This window comes from Artemia sp. Qi Xiang Cuo, chromosome 8, assembly GCF_049724085.1.
Source record: "Artemia sp. Qi Xiang Cuo chromosome 8, ASM4972408v1, whole genome shotgun sequence".
Lineage (NCBI taxonomy): Eukaryota > Metazoa > Arthropoda > Branchiopoda > Anostraca > Artemiidae > Artemia > Artemia sp. Qi Xiang Cuo.
Window position 1 is genome coordinate 39729682 of NC_142801.1, and position 12432 is coordinate 39742113.

A 12432-nucleotide genomic window follows, 5' to 3' on the forward strand; every position below is an offset into this window, starting at 1 on the left:
GTTTTGTACCATGAAAATGCTGAAAACACCGCTTTGCAGTGGCAAAGTCTTTTTTTGGCTAAAATAAATGTCTATGTAAACCTTTTATTTTTTAGGATTAGCAGCACCTTTTAGAAACGAACATTATACGGCATTGCTGCCTCTGAAACTGGAAGTTCAATATCATGGGCGTAGGCAGCATTAGGCAGAATATTCTCTAGGGGGGGGGGCAGTCGATAGTGTGATTGAGTTTTATCAACTGCTTTTTCCAAACCATCTGCTTTTTCTGTTATCATGGAAGCTGATATGAACTTTTTTTTTCGTGGAACTTGTTGCATTCTCATTTTGTTTGTGAAACTCGTTAAATGTTGGTTTTGATTTTCGTGAAAACGTACATTATTTTTTTTTTTATTAAGAAACTTGTCATGTTTTTAGGACTCGTTGTGTGCTGGTTTTTGTTCGTGAACCTTGTTGCATGTGTACCGTGAGTAATATGTGATATATTTAAAATACGAAAAATTTAAATTCTTTCTTTCTAAAGATAATTTCAACTTCCTCTAATTAAGTTTAAATCTCGTTTCAAAGAAGAAAAGTTCTTAATCGGCAAAAGTAAAACTGCATTTTAGCCTCAACGACGCTATTCGGTTTTGAATTTCGCTAAGATATTTGGTAATAAAAAAAAATCACTAGATACGGAGTTCACAGGAAGCTTAAGCTATAAGAGTAGTAATGTTTAATCATCAGAAATATTAAAAAAAAATTATTGGATAGACAGTTAGCATTATGAAGTGAGTTTGCAAACATAATTACAAGGTAGCGGCCCCCTCCACGGGACTTGGGCCAATCGTGAAAAAGCTAGTAGAGCGCAGAAGCTATATTTGTGTGATATAGTAAAGAAAAGTGTTTTTCGCGTTAATTATGTTTTGTTAATTCTTTCGTAGTCAATTGTGGATTGTCTCTATTGCCATCATCATTATTTTTGAGAGTCAATTGAATGATTTTTCTCTGCCTCTGTTGTTGTCAGTTGAAAGTGAAGCACTGTTGTGCACCTAAATGTAAGCAGAGCAGGTAACTAGTTCGCAGGTTTCCATCGGAAACGCCCCCAAGAATCTAATTTCTACATAACATTAGAGATAATTAATTGCGAGATAACCAAAGGAAAAAAGTTTAGATTTTTATAGTTACGTATTTTATTTTCTCGCGTTCAGCGAGTGGCGCGGTCACCCATTTTCTTTACTCCCCATTGCTGTGGCGCAATCCATGATGGCATAATCTTTAGCGTTACAAGTGACGCTATCGGAAAACTTATAAGGTGTAAGTTCACGGCTTCAAATCTCAACAGCGGAGTTGACGCGATAAGTTCACAGCTTTAAATCGTAACGCCACATATGGCGCTGTCGATCATTATTGTCACGGGTGCCTCAGTCATTAACGCCACATATGGTGCGGTCGTAAACTTGGAGGAAAACATGTGAACTAGTTATAATACAAACTTCTTAATTTAAATTTATATCATTGGAGAGATACAGACTTATAGAAAAAAAGCGATTAGGCCTATAACCGCTAATCTATTACAGGAAAACCCTTTAAAATATCTCAAAGGAGATCATAGCCTCCCCCAAAATAGGTGAATGGAAAAAATAAATTTATTTTTAGCTAATTCAAATGCAAAAATGTCAAAAGAATTAGGCGAACTATTAACGATACAAAAGTCAGTCGTAAAGCACGTCGAAATTACAATATATGGCCTAAAATACGATGGGCAAACGTATATCTATATCTTTAACATTACAGTGGAGCATCTTGTAGAATTAACAAAAACAGAGCTAAAAATTTTGGTCTGCATACTCCTATTAAGATTAATAGGGCAGGCTTTAACGTTCATAAAGCAGAATAAACATACTAAAGGTGATGACACCAGCTTGCCAATAAATACGGTGGACAAATTGTTTACGATATTCAAAGACAGATTCATCGAGATCGGTCCAACAAATAAATCAAAACACGGACTGGTGTGTTTTGATCATTCACAAAACGAAAGATAATATTTTGATAGTATACGGATTTCAGTAGAAGCAAAATTTAGAAAAGGTACAGGAGAACTGTATGAAAAAGTCATACTACATACCTTTTTGCAAGAACTACCCCCAAAACTATATAGAATGGTAATATCCAAAAATATTCAGACGTTAGATCTTGCAGTTCAGGAGGTAGGGCGATTGATCGAAGTCGATACGATGGTGGCAAATCACAGTAAAAAAAAATAGTCTAGGCGAATCAAACGCAAGCCTGACCTTCAAGGGCGATCAGGTGTCTCCCAATTTCTTTTCAAGGGATAACTGTCCAGTGCCACAAAGAAATAGAACGCAAGAACCCGCTAGGCAGAAAACAGTCAAACAAATTAGTTATGAAAATAACCCTACAATAATAAGATGATATATTTGTAATCGTGTTGGGCATATCGCGAGAGAGTGCCGTTATATCCCCAATCGCACACCAAGGATTGCCGTCGGTAATACGGAAAATTACGGCAACCATTTGTTCGGAAAAACAAATTTTAGCGCCAGTGGTACACTAGGCTATAGCCAGGGAAGATTGCGCCAATCAGTACCTCACAACACGTACCAACCAAATTTATACAACCCTCCCCTCAAAAGACAAAATAATTATCGGCCGACGGGAAATGCAAACTTTTCAAGCCGACGGCAAATAGTTAATTGGCCGACGGGAAATGAAAACTTTTCAAGCCAACGGCATTTGCAGTTGAGGCCAGCACCCGGCACTGGCGCAAGAAATCCAAACTATCGTAATAATACATGGCAAAATCGACAAACAAATGTAAGTTAATTAGCTAGAGATTCCATGAATATATCCGAATCTCTAATGCAGACACCAACGTATGAAATAAATCCGCAGGGAAACGCGTCAGGCCCCTCAGAAGAATAAATTGGACCCAGAAGGGGCCTAGAATATTTTATAGGTCCAACCCAATAATAGCACCGACCTTTAGTGATAGTAACAATAAGTTACCTATATTTAATGATTTTTGTGTGGCAAATGTCTACTTTAAGGCTTTGATTGACCCTGATGTCACGATTAACATCATTAATTTATGGGTATTAAACATGTTGCCTCCGCATATTAGGCGACCAAGGTATCCAAATGATCCCAAATTAACTAGTATGGTAGGGAGCGATTTGATACCAATAGTTTCAATTCGCCTCAATGTAGAAAGGGACAATATAATTTTTCAGACAAATTTTATAATATGCGATAACTTTCCGTATGAAGCCATTATCGGCGCAATTTCTTAAGGTCAAATAAGGTATTATTAGACGTAGCAAACAAAAGGCCTGTCTACCCGGCTAAGGTAGGGGAAGGAATTTCTACCTTAAGAAATTGTAACAGAGGTTACAAAGACAACGTAACAGTAAATAAAATTTTGGGCGGTATAATATCGCAATCTTTTGAACCTCAGTGTCTCGCAAGGAGGACATGGCACAGTCAGAAATTTTTTCAATTATTCTGAGAGACATTGCAGAGATGAAGTAAATTTAAATAATAAGTGCATTGAATCTGTGAAAATAAAAATAGGAGATATGCGACAGTATAGGTCAAACGAAATCAAGAAAATAGCGGAATTATGGAAAAACATAGTAAAACCCAATGTGACGCCGCAAGATGCCAGAATGACGCAGCATAGCGCCAGTATGAATCTAATAGCCAATAATAGTGAAGATAAATTGTGCGGGTTCGCGATACGGAAAACGAAGATCCCTCCCGAAACAATGCAAAGAATTCAAATATCACAGATGATTGAACCAATAGATAGCAAATCTGAAATATGGCTTGCAATCCCATCGAATGAAATTCCTGAAAATCTGTTATGCGAGGAACAGATTATGTCTTACAACAAAGGAGAAAGTTTTTTTTGGGTAACTAATAACCACGAAAATGATACAATTACAATAAAAAAGGGGACGTGTTTAGTTCAAATTCAAGTTATCTTGAAGAATGATTTAGATAGTTGGGAAAATCCCAAAAGAAACCTAGTTAATGGCAATAAGACCTCAAATAACAAATACCCTCTAACTAAATCACAATTCTTAAACAAATTTAATATGGATCATATTACGGACTTAAAACATAAGAAAAAATTATGCGAATTATTATGTAATTTCAAAAATGTGTTTTCCGCATCCAAAGGTGACATCGGACTGATACCGTTTTATGAACATTCAATTCTTACAACTGGTAATCCCGTTGCGAAACCGCCATATCGTGTACCGTATAAGCACAAAGAGTTGATAAAAAATAAAATTCATTAATTAGAAAAAAATGAAATTATACGCCCTAGTAAAAGTCCGTGTAACGCTCCAGTGGTATTGTTACCAAAACGGAAAAGCGACCTAAGACACGTTGTATATTATAGAAGCCTGAACAAGAAAGTGGTTAGTGATCAGTATACTTTACCAAGAATAGACTAAATTCTTGAATCTATTTTGAACAAAAACAAAATTGTTAAATTGTAAGATCTTACCCAAGGTTACCGCAAAGTGAAAAAATCCGAAAAAGTTGTCTATAAAACTGCGTTTTGTGCAACCGAATGTGGTTCATATGAATACTTAAGAGTACCTTTTGGACTTAAGACAAGTTCAAGCGCGCTATGTAGACCCTTATTAAACCTGTTAAGAGGAATAAAGAATATCATTCATTTTGTTGATGATGTTATATGCGTGGGAGAAAACGCTGAACAACACTTAGCAGCATTAGCTAATATATTCGAGAAATTCAGACAGGGCAATTTAAAATGCAGGCCTGAAAAATTAAATTTATGTCAACCTAAAATTAAATTTTTAGGAGTAGTAGTGAAGCAAGGAGAGATATCCCCAGACCCAGATAAACTAAAATGTGTCGAGAACCTCAAACCCCCTAGAACTATGAAAGAACTAAGAGGAATTTTGGGTCTTACTGGCTACTTTGGAAAATTTGTGCGCAATTATGCCCAAATTGCGAAACCCCTCACGGAATTAACTAAAAGGAACTCCCAAAATGTTTCCTGGTCCCAGGCAGCTCAAATTTTCGTAGACCATCTCAAAAAGGCACTCATTTCGGAACTAATATTATCGCTGCCTAATTTTGAAAACGGACAATTCGTGGTCACAACCGATGCAAGTTCGAAGGGCATTAGCACTATTCTTTCGCAAATAATCCCGGTAGAAAACCCTAATCCTCTAGAGCGAACGTCAAAACAAAAAAATAGAAAAAGCTATATGCTATTCAAGTAGAACTTTATCAAAAGTCGAAAGTAGTTATTCCGCCACCAACTTAGAATTATTATCTATAATCCGCCACTTGGACAAATTTAGACACTATTTAATCGGTCGAAAATTTATACTACGATCAGACCATAAGAGCTTGCAGGACCTGCGCACTTTCGAAAACCCCACGGGAATTCTAGCTAGATGTATTAGGAAAATCCAAGACCTAGATTAAGAATTTGTATATCTAAAGGGTCAACAAAATGCAGCTTGTGACTTTTTGAGTAGATACCCAGAAAATATTCCGTCGTAAGCTGAGGAAAATAAAGTTAACGTATCAATACTAAGAGTAAACATAAATGTAAGAAAAACAATGTCAAAGACACAGTAAAAGGAAATAAGGATATCTATTGTCCCTTGTATTTAGAAAATATAAAAAGAAAGCAAAAAAAGGACGAAATGTGTGTAGCACTTATTAATTATTTTGTGAATAATGATGCGTTACCAGATAAATTCAAAACTATTAGAAAAGAGATAGATAATTTTTACTATGATCTTAATGAAGAAATACTATGCAGAATCGTGACTGCAGAAGCAAATAGAAACCGAACCTCAATAATACCTGTATTACCCCAAAAATTCATAATACCTGCCTTCGAATATTTTCATTCAGATATAGGTGGACATTTAGGAGTAACGAAATCTTTCCATAAAATAAAACAATATTTTTACTTACCGTTGGGAGTAACCGCACACAAATAATTTGTAAGTACATGCAAGGCGTGCAACTTAAGAAAAAAAACCCAAGCTTATCCTAATCCTCCAATGGGAAGAGTCCCGGTAGCGAGATTCCCCGTGTGATATTGTTTCATTTGATTTATATGGAACCAGTGGAGGCTTGCCTGTTTCCAACAGAGGCCACACTTGTATTCTTTCAGATATAGATCACTTTTCCGGATTTGCTTTTGCAAAAGCATTAAAAAATCAAGGCCCTTACGCCATGAGTAAGGCATTACCGAAATTATTTTTAAAATTTGGCATTCCAAATAAGGTTATAAGTGAAAACGGAAGCAATTTTGTTTTAAAAGTAACAAAAGACTTAGTGAGTTTTCTTAATATAGACAAGTTGATAACTACTCCGTATAATCAACAAGCTAATGGTAAAATAAGAAATAGGCATAAAATATTTTCGAATGTATTAGGCATTTGCACAACGAAAAACAGGAGCGACTTGGATTAATTTTTATCTTATTTAACCAACGTAATCAACACTACTCATTCAGAAACAACTAACGAAAACCAATTTTATTTACTATTTAGTTGTGAATTTAGAATCCCTTATGATGACATTATCGAATCCCGGCAATTTTAAAATAACTCAGAGGATTACAAACAAGAATTCATAAACAGGATGATGAAAACTTATAAGATAGTTAAACAAGAGTTGGAAAAATTTAAAATAAACCAAGAGTTAAGAAACCAACCCAAAGTCAAGAGGAACATAGAATTCAAGATAGGACATTGCGTCTACCTAAAAAATGAGGCAAATGTGGCAGGCAAGAAACTTTCCAACTAATATTCTGGACCTTACAGAATAGTCAAAAAGTACGATAACGATAATAATTTTAAAATTGTGAACCCTGATAGTGGAAGAACATACAAGGTGCATGTTAGCCGAATAAAAAGAGCAAAATTTCCAGAAAGATGGGTACCGCGTCCCTCATCTACCGATTCGTCAGATGCTGAAAATGATTCCCCTAAATCAAGATTGGCAGAGCTAAAACCCTTTAATTTCAAGCAAGACTATTTCAAGAATGATAGTAACGACTAAAACTTTGAAGAATTTTTGGCTATGAAAAATCTATTTATTCCCAAGAGAAAATCCCTAATACCAGTAAGAATAAAAACGCCAAAAGATCAAAAAAGTTCATCATCAGAGAGCGCAGGAGAATTAGATTATACGATATCTCCAAAAACCCAATTTTTCCCTGATAGAATTTCGACCCCTTGTCCCCCCAAAAGATTTCCAGACGATATAGTTTCCCCTGCAACACCAATAGAGAGGCCCCTGTCATTGCAGGAGGAATTAAACAGAGTGGTAGAAACTCCTGGTATTACTGTAAAGAAAACTCCTACCAAAGATTCAATTAAAACAAATCTGCAAGAAGCTATGGATTTAATAAATTTCCCAATAAAAACGAGTCAAAGTACATTGCCCAAAAATAAAACTCCCAAGGATGATCAGCAAGGACAATATAATGATATAACTGTGTCCAAGGTCAAGTCTAAACAGTGGACTTCATGGAGGAAAACACTAGTGCAAAGAATGCCCCATACCCCTGAATACATGGCATTTAAACAGTGGAGGAAGCCCACAAAATCTTTGGATTCCTCTCAAAGCTCTCAAGAGTCTTTCAAATCTCCCTAGTTGAAAACTCGAAGCGAGGACTTAGAGAATAAACCTTCTACTTCCAGAGGGGTAGAAATTTACGAAGGAAGGGGAGGTGATACCTCAAAAATGTGAGGTGCCACCTCTAAAAGTCCTAATGCGGAATCATTGGAAACCAGTTCCGAAGAGTCTGACGGCGAATCAGACCATATGGTAGTTAAAGAAATAGGGAACTCAAAACCGACTTCAGTGGCCGCGCTCGCGAAAGAAACAAAATTAAAAGGGCAAGAATTTTTGAAAAAAAATATTCAAAAAATTTGATCTTATTTCGCTAGCAAAACCGAAAAAGAAAATACCGCAAGAAACAGAAGAAAAAGTATCGACACAGTCAGGTAGAACGGTTAAGAAACCGGACGGATTGAAATACCCTTAAAATACAAAAAAAAAGATTTTTAATGGTTAGACGTCTTAAAGGAATAATGATTTAAAAACTTTTAGCTCACAAGTAAAAATCATAAAACTATAAAAATGCTATAAAAAAAAATTTGTTCAACATATTACGTTCAAAAAAAGTGCGTATTATTCAAAAACCTAGTATGCCAGCTTACGTTACCTATTTATAATGTCAAATCTGGATCTTGTATGTTAGATATATTTTTAAATAACACACAACAGGAAGAAATACCTGATTCATGCGAAGCCGTGATAGGAAGTACTAAACGAGAAATATTCATACACCTTAGAAATAATCTTTGGTTATTTTCTGTTCCAAGAGAAACTGCTTGAACCTTGTCTTGTTATTATAATACAGAAAGAATAGATCCATGTTACAGGAAAGCATTACTATTACAAGATGTGGGTACGATGACCATAAAACAAGGATGTCGACTTGTAACTAAAGAGTGAACTGTTCGAACGCCGTTAATTACCACGAGCGCAAATATAATAAGTCCCAAAATAATCAATTTCAAGGCAATTAACCTGTCGTACACTATTCCCAATATAAAAAGTGAGGAAATGAAAACCTCAATATGGTCCAAAATAGAAAAGAATGAAGGGACTTTAGGGCTTAAATAAATAAGAGAAGCGTTATACTCCCAGATTCCCCTATTTACAAATGAAGACCAAAGATTAATGTACGTGGATAATAGATACGGATTATTCTCAACCAATTTTTGGTGGAACATAGGCCTACTACTGACCATATGTTTCGTATTCGCGATTTCCCTGACCATGAGAACCTTACTGACTTTTAATTATGGAAGAATCCTGAGACTAAGAAGGCAAAACCTAAAGGAAGAACACGGGAAAACGACTGAAAGGCAGAAGTTAAACCCGGAACCCCATGAGAACGTCTAAGCCAAGACATGGGAAGACATTAGAAAACAAGTGGGTATAGAGGTCTCCACCCGTCCTTGCTATGTCTTGTTCCCTCATTGTAAGTGTCCTTTACGTAAAACCGTGCGGTTACGACGCTGTAACATACGTTTCTTAAACAGCACGGACGTGCGTGAACAATGAAGGCATGAAATATGTTGTAAACTGAGACCTCAAATTTAACAATGTAAAGTAACTTATGTTTAAGGGATTGTTTTAAATCTAAGGGATAATTAAGTAAGTGTTGAAGGATTAAATAAGTCTTGTATCGTAGTTTTTTTCTCAAAACAAATTAGAAGAAATCTCTGTTTTAGATTTCCCAACAAAAATAGTATATATTTGAAATTGACACGATAATGACATTGTTTTGTCAAAATCAAATTATTTGTATCAATATCAATGTATTTGTTTGATATTGTCTTGTAGGGTAACATTCACCCTAAAATGCACTTAATCGTATTGTTTATTATGTATTAAGACTACTTGATTTTAAAGAACGTGTGATTCTGCCTCGTTATTTTTATTACAGGAAGTGGATTGACATATTGGAAATCAATCATTACAATGCGTGGTCCAGTGCAGATACAACCTAGTAGCATCTATTTTCATCATAGCTCAACCAACGAAGACTACTCACCATAGAATCCAGGCAATTTTCGCCCTAGCTTAGTTTACGAAAGTTATAGTTACCTTTTGATCGTTGTTTCGTCAACCACAAATCATATTACGTATCAGGTAACACTATATTTGAATCTCAGTATCCAGTGCAAACTCGAACTTTATAAACAAATAAATCCTGAGAACCCCATCGACCAGTACAAGATATATGTACATAAATATCACCCTTGATAACCATTACGGATCCATGTACCATACGACTGTATAGTTATGATATTTGATGAACCCAAAAATTATTTATGTGTCACAGATTCACTTGCCGAATCCCTTTCGACCATTTCTCGGAATCCATCCTATCACCTCTATCAAATGCGAAAAGTTCATATCTCTGTTATCCCATAAATCTTACGAGATAATTTCCGAAAAATGAACCTGGAAACCAACCATCTGAATTACAGAAACCCAAATTTACCCCAGTGATTAACCCCTTAGTGACAATATACCCCTCCCACAAGTTAAAGACAATATGTTGAAGGAGTCTCTAAAGTTTGATGTCGACCCATTCCAAATCCAAACATCAATTCCCCTGTGATTAACCAAGGAATCACTGCAAAAGTTAATAGACGCAAGCCAGGCACGAACAATTTTATAAGAGAACTGTAATCTGTAAGTGCAAGAATGAACAATTTTATACAAGCAATACATTATCTATGTGCTTTAAAATATCCCAGAAATGATATGCTGAGAAGAAAATGAACGCATTCCCAGTGTTCAACCCTTTAACGATAAGGCACCTTATGAACTATCCAAAAAATAGCAGGTGAGAACAAACTCTGATATCAAAATTCCACACACCTGCACCTGGGAGAATCATTTCCCGATGTACAATTTAAGAAAGTATTTCCTCCAAGATGAGCAAAACCATACTCGAACTGTTCTGTGAAGAAACTGTACTGTAAGTGTTTTAAATTTTTTACACAAGACAAAAAGAGTGAACGACCATAATTTATAACAGAAGGAGTGAGTACGCTAAAAGACATGAATGGTGATGAAATAGGTGTGAATTTGCATATGTTACATTTTAATAACTTCGATAACTTAAAAATTCCAATATCCTATCAGTAATATTACATATTAAACATTCCTAGTGAAAGTGTTCTAATGTTTACCAGTGAACGTGGTAAACATAATATTGTGTGTTTTAAATCGTTCTTATATGTAGTATTAGATGTTCAGGTAGAGTTATGTGTAGCGTTGTCGTACTATTCATTCAATTTAGCGTAGATAGGAAGAATAGTTATCCTATAGTTAGCAAAGGATAAAAACTTGTACAAGGCAAATTTTCAAAAAAAACCTTATAGTAAAAGTAGAATAACCTCAACCTTGTTGGAAATGTAAAAGTCATCAGTGTTAGATGTAGAAAACAAAATCTTTAGTATAGTAGCTAGGCTAGAACCAATGATAATCTCAGTCCGGTAGATGAACTTTAGAAAGGGATATATAATAAAATAAGAAAGGCTATAGAGAAAATTTTTAGCACTCCTGATTAAGCTTATATAAGAGTATAAAATAATACAATGTCAATTAAAATTACGTAGGACCAATAGTTAATAAATAGCGAATATTTCAAAAACTCAAGGGCAAGCAAGTCCTAATGACGGGACGTCATTAAGTAATGGGAAGGGTAATATGTACCGTGAGTAATGAGTGATATATTTAAAATACAAAAAAAATAAAATTCTTTCCTTCTAAAGATAATTCCGACTTCCTCTAATTAAGTTTAAATCTCGTTTCAAAAAAGAAAAGTTCTTAATCGGCAAAAGTAAAACTGCATTTTAGCATCAACGACGCTATTTGGTTTTGAATTTCGCTAAGATATTTGGTAATACAAAAAATCACTAGATACGGAGTTCACAGGAAGCTTAATTTATAAGAGCAGTAATGTTTAATCATCAGATATATTTAAAACAAATTAAGGGATAGACAGTTAGCATAATGAAGTGAGTTTGCAAACATAATTACAAGGTAGCGGCCCCCTCCACGGGACTTGGGCCAATCGTGAAAAAGTTATTAGAGCGCAGAAGCTATATTTGTGTAATAAAGTACAGAAGAGGGTTTTTCGTGTTAATTATGTTTTGTTAATTCTTTCAAAGTCAATTGTGGATTGTCTCTATTGCCATCATCATTATTTTTGAGAGTCAATTGAATGATTTTTCTCTGCCTCTGTTGTTGTCAGTTGAAGTGAAGCACTGTTGTACACCTAAATGTAAGTCTCAATAAAGCTATTGCTTTTCTATTTGTGTTTGTTTTATTTATATGTCTGTATCTAATAGCACAGCAGGTAACTAATTCGTAGGTCTCCATCGGTAACGCTCCCAGGAACCTGATTTCTACATAACATTAGAGATAATTGATTTCGAGATAACCTAAGGAAAAGAGGTTACATTTTTATAGTTACGTATTTTATTTTCTCGCGTTCAGCGAGTGGCGCGGTCACCCATTTTATTTACTCCCCATTGCTGTGGCGCAATCCATGATGGCATAATCTTAAGGGTTACAAGTGACGCTATCGGAAAACTTATAAGGTGTAAGTTCACGGCTTCAAATCTCCACAGCGCAGTTGGCGCGATAAGTTCACAGCTTTAAATCGTAACGCCACATATGGCACGGTCGATCATTATTGCCACGGGTGCCTCAGTCATTAACGCCACATATGGTGCGGTCGTAAATTTGGAGGAAAACATGCGAACTAGTTATGCCACAAACTTCGTAATTTAAATTTATATCATTGTAGAGATACAGACTAAT